Raw genomic sequence first — 5,427 nt, forward strand, 5'->3', positions numbered from 1 at the left:
TGAAAAGAAAAGGAAAAGGAAAAAAGAAATGAAAGAAAAGAAAAAGAAAATTTTAAAAAATTTGTATTGGTGAAAGGAGTTCCTACTTTAGATGGGAGTGAAATGGGAGTTTCCTAGACCCATGAGATCACAGGTCTAGACTAATATCAATCAATCCACAGTACCTGGATGGAACAGTTTGCTGTTGTTCAGTCATTTTCAATTGTGTCTGACTTTCCATGACCCCATTTGGTGTTTTCCTGGCAAAAATATTGTAGTGGTTTGTCATTTCCTTCTCCAGCTTATTTTACAGATGAGGAAACTCAGGCAAACAGGGTTAAGTGACTTGCCTAGGGTCACACTGCTAGTAAGTGTCTGAGGCCATATTTGAACTCAGGAAGGTGAATCTTCCTGACTCTAGGGCTGACATTCTATCCACTGAGAATATATGGAACGTTGCAGTGGCTTAATAAATGTTTAATTTAATTTTTTATTTAATTCAATGAATTTAGAGATGCTTTTAAGTGAATTTGCAATATATCAATCATAGCAATTTGAAAAATAGTGATACGTATAAGTGTGACATTTATTCTGTCTATAGGAGACATGTTTGCTAATTCATCATAGTGAGTCATACTGGATATTTTGTTTTAAATAAAAATGAAAATAACAATGCTTGCTGAGCATATGGATTTAAAGATTCTCTGCAATAATACTGACCCCTCCTCCCCCTTTCTGTTCCCTCCCAACTCCTGAGGTCTAAATGTTGGGATCCACTACCTGGACAAAATCCAAGTCTCTTCTAGTCCTTATGCCCTATGATTCATCTAGAAGTTCTGTGACTTCAGAGGAAAAGGAGAGGTTCAGACCAAGATAAGTGAAGGATGCCATGGAGAGCAAGGGGGAAAATACTCAAGCCAGATATAGATCTTCTTTGGTTATCCCAAATTCTGAGGAAAAGAGTGCCAGAGGACAAGGGTTTCCTCACTTTGCCTCTCTTATCAGCTGGGGCCTGGGAGGATATTAGAAACCCAGGAGAGATCCATTTCCCAGAGACCTTTCGCCAGCTTCTTTGGCCCAGGTCCCTTGTCCTCTCCTCCACAAACCCTGTCACAAAGAGGAGGCTATAGTGAGGGAGAGAAGATGCTCAAGTAGGCAAAAGCAGAAATTCCCAAGTTTTCCCTGATTTCCCTTTGATTTTTTTCTCTCTCCTTGAACCCCCAACTCTACCTCAGACCCCTTAGAAGTCTCATTGTCATTGGTTAATGTGCTTGCAAGGCATTTCACTTAGTTGAGCTTGTCTTCTGGGCACTCACACAGTAAAAGAAGTCAAGTCAATAAGCCTCTATTAAGTGCCTACTATGTGCCAGGCACTGGAGAAGAAAGAAGAGGGGAGCAGGCCACAGCTTAAGAGTAAATGTAACAGGGGGCAGCTAGGTGGCGCCATGAGTAAAGCTCCAGCCCTGGAGTCAGGAGGACTGGAGTTCGGTTCAGGCCTCAGACACTTAACACCCACACAAAAAACTAGCCATGTAACCTTGGGCAAGTTACTTAACTCCAACTGCCCTCCAAAAAGCAAAAAAAAAAAAAAAAGAGTAAATGTAACATATTCTTAAATATTTATAGCAGCACTTTTCCCTGCAAATCATTCCCCTATGCAAGAGGGCAGATCTATCAGCTGAGGATGGGAGTAAGAATATAAGCAGAATGTAAACCCCAATCAAGTATTGTTAAAGGCCTACTATGTGCCAGACACTATGCTAGGCTTTGAGGATAACAACAGGAAGAATGAAAAATCTACTCCAAAGAAACTTACAGTCTTAACAGGGAGACAGAAAGACTTAGATAAGCATCTATAGGATAAACACAAAGTAATTAAATGCCAGGTAGGTAGGGAGAGGGAGACAGGGCACATAAATGAGTAGCTGGGGGATCAGGAAAGGGTTCACATTGAAGGTGGCATTGAACAGGAAGAGAGGTGGAATGCATTCCAGGCATTGGGGTCAGCTCATACAAAGCTTAGCATCTAGAGCAGGGCCTGATGGGGACAATTTTGACTGAGGTAGGGGAAAGTTTCTTAATTAGAGCAATTCAAAAGTGGAAGGAGGGAGGTAGTGGGTTCTCCCTCCAATATCGTGAGGATGACCCACTACTGCATGTTTGTAGAGGGGATTCTGGTTGATGTAAGTGTCTGAGGCCAGAACAGAACTCCGGTCCTCCTGACTCCAGGGCCGGCACTTTACTCACTTGATCAGCTAGTTTCTGAAGTCTCTTCTGGCTCTAAGAGTCTGGGATCCTGTAATTAAAATCATCAACTGACTGAAGTTTTTACTCTGTGCTTAATTTTTTGGAAGGAGACAAATAAAAAAAAATCTATTGGGTCTCTGTTTCATCTCTACAAGAAATGGGATGAGCTGGAAGGACACTCTTAAGGTTCCTTGTAGTGCTAACATGCCATGGTTCTGATTTCATGACTCTCTCATTCTACATCCCCATCCTACCCCTCCTGCTGCTCTGAGCAGCTAAGACTTTGGACTTGGGGAGGGCAGTGTTAAGAGACAGAGTGAAGTAATAGAGCTGATGCCAAGCTCAGGGGTGGGAGGACACCAGGAGTGGCATGGATTGAGGCAGCCTTTTCCTTGCCAGGACTGACTACTGAATCACCCTGCTGTGTGATGAGTTAGCTGTGGCAAGAGGAGGTCAGAGGTCCCCTACTATTAACAAGACAAGCAGTGCCAAGTCCCACCACGCCCTTGACTGAGGTAAGACCTCAAGTCAAGACAAGAAGAATTTATTAAATACCTACTAGGTGCCAGGCCTGGTGCCAAACACTGGGGATACAAAGAAAGGACCCCCCCACAATAATGAAAACCAAAATAATCCAATTTTTGTTCTTAATATACTTGCAATTGAATGGGGGAGACAATTCAAACTCAATTTTGTACAAACAAAATATATAAAAGACAAAGGGAGAGGCAGCTAGGTTGTATAGTGAATAGAGAGCCAGCCTCAGACACTTGACACTTACTAGCTGTGTGACCTTGGGCAAGTCACTTAACCCCAATTGCCCTACCTTTCCCCCTCCAAAAAGACCAAATCCAAAAACAAATAATTAAAAAGATAAAGTGGAGATAATCTTAGAAGGAAAGAACTAGCATTTTGGGGCATCAGGAAAGGCTTCTTGCAGAAGGTAGGAATATAGCTGAGAACTGAAGGAAGCCAGGAAAGATGGAGATAGAGATATGAAGGATGAGAATTCCAACCATGGGGGACAGACAATAAACATGCCTGGAACGAGGAGATAGTGTATGTTATTTGAAGAAAAGCATGAAAGCCAGTGTCACTAGTTCAGAGTAATTGGAAGCAAGCGAGATATGAGAAGACTGGAAAGGCATGAAAGGATCAGGTTATGAAGGGCTTTAAAAGCTGAATGGAGGATTTTATATTTGATCTTCAAGGTAAAAGGGAGACACTGGAGTTTATTGAATGGGTCTGGGGTGGGAGTGGAAAGGGGATTATATGGTCAGATCTGCTCTTCAGGAAGATCACTTGATTGACTGGAGGAGGGTCTGGAGAGGTAAGATTTGAGGCAGAAAAACCAACCCGAAGGATATTTCAGTGTCCAGGCATGAGATGGTGAGGGCCTGGATCACTTCGGTGGCAGTGTCAGAGGAGGGAAGGGGAAATAGATGTTATGAAGATAAAATCAACAGGCTTTGACACTTGGTTGGGGATCATAGGGACTGAATGGGGGAGCGAGAGAGGGTGAGATGTGGAGGCTGATATGTAAATTATAGGGTTGCAGCAATGTCAGAGGTGAGAAGGGGGTATATATGAGAGATATAAAGGTAGAATTGGCAACTGATTGGAGATGGGAAGTGAGAGAGTGAGGAAGCGAGGGTGCCCTTAGGTCCCAAGCTGGACAACTGGGAGGATGGGTAGGAAGAGAGAGGGTTCGGTGAGAAAGATAATGAGTTTCAGACTTGCTGAATTTAAGATATCTATGGAAGGTCTAGTTTGAAATGTCCAGAAGGTAACCAGGGGGCGGTTAGGTGGTGCACTGGATAGAGCACTGGCCCTGGAATCAGGAGGACCTGAGTTCAGATCAAGCCTTGATACTTAACACTTAACTAGCCATGTGACCTTGGGCAAGTCACTTAACCCCAACTGCCATGCCTTCCCCCCTCCAAAAAGAAAAAAAAGAATTAAAAGGTAACCAGAAGGGGCGGCTAGGTGGCGCAGTGAGTAAAGTGCCAGCCCCGGAGTCAGGAGGACCGGAGTTCTGTTCTGGCCTCAGACACTTAACACCCACACAAAAAAAACTAGCTGTGTAACCTTGGGCAAGTTACTTAACCCCAATTTCCCTTCAAAAGGCAAAAAAAAAGGTAACCAGAGATTCTAGACTGGGGGACAGGAGAGAGACTTTATTGTTCGTTTGTTTCAGTCATGCCCAACTCTCTGTGATCCAATTTGGGGTTTTCTCAGCAAAGATACTGCAGTGGTTTGTCATTTCCTTCTCCACCTCATTTTACAGATGAGGAAACAGAGGCAAACAGGGTAAAGTGACTTGCCCAGGGTCACATAGCTAGTAAGTATCTGAGGTCAGATCTGAGCTCAGGAAGATGAATCTTCCTGACTCCAGGCCAAGCACTCTCCACGGTGCCACCTAGCTGCCCAGAAAGATTAGGGCTGAACAAATAGATGGAAGCATCATCTGCATAGATATATAATAATTGAATATGTGGGTTCTGATGAGCTCACTAAACACAACAGTAGAAAGGGAGAAGACAAGAAGACCCTGTACAGAGCCTTAGTGGGGACATCCTCTGGTATTGCTCATGACATGGATGAAGATCCAGGCGAGGAGACTGAGGAGAGGTCAGACAGAGAGAAGGATGTCATGAAAATCTAGAGAGAAGAGAGGATGATTGAAAGGGTCAGAGAATGAACAGAGATCAAGAAGAAGAAGGTCTAAGGAAAGGCCCTTAGATTTGGCCATCAAGAGACGATTAGTAACTTTGGAGAGAGCTGTTTCAGTTGAACAATGAAGTCAGAAACTGGATTGTAGGACTCAGAGGAAACATGAGAGGAAAAGAATGTATAAGGGAGTTGATTGAGGAAATTTCCTAACCAAACTGATACATTTATGGGTGTCAAGACTTTGGGGATGCATTGAGTGACTTTTTTGTTGGAGATTAGAGCCACTCCTTCAGGTTGGACCACAAACAAGGAGGTCTTTGGCAGAATCTGGCCCTTTGGGCCCCCTTTGTAGAGAGTTCCTGAGAAAGCAGCAGAGCTAACAGTGGACCTGGGTCCTGGGGATCAGGAAAGTCTCTGCATAGGAATAAGTTTCTTCAGCTCCCCAACTTCAGCTTTGGGACAGAAGTACTTCTTAGATGACCATACTTTTCCCCATTAAGAACTTCTGAGTTACAAGTGTTGCTCTTT

This window comes from Petaurus breviceps, unplaced genomic scaffold (genome assembly GCF_028583685.1).
Source record: "Petaurus breviceps papuanus isolate PSGF00001 unplaced genomic scaffold, PetGlider_PUasm1.0 90919, whole genome shotgun sequence".
NCBI lineage: Eukaryota > Metazoa > Chordata > Mammalia > Diprotodontia > Petauridae > Petaurus > Petaurus breviceps.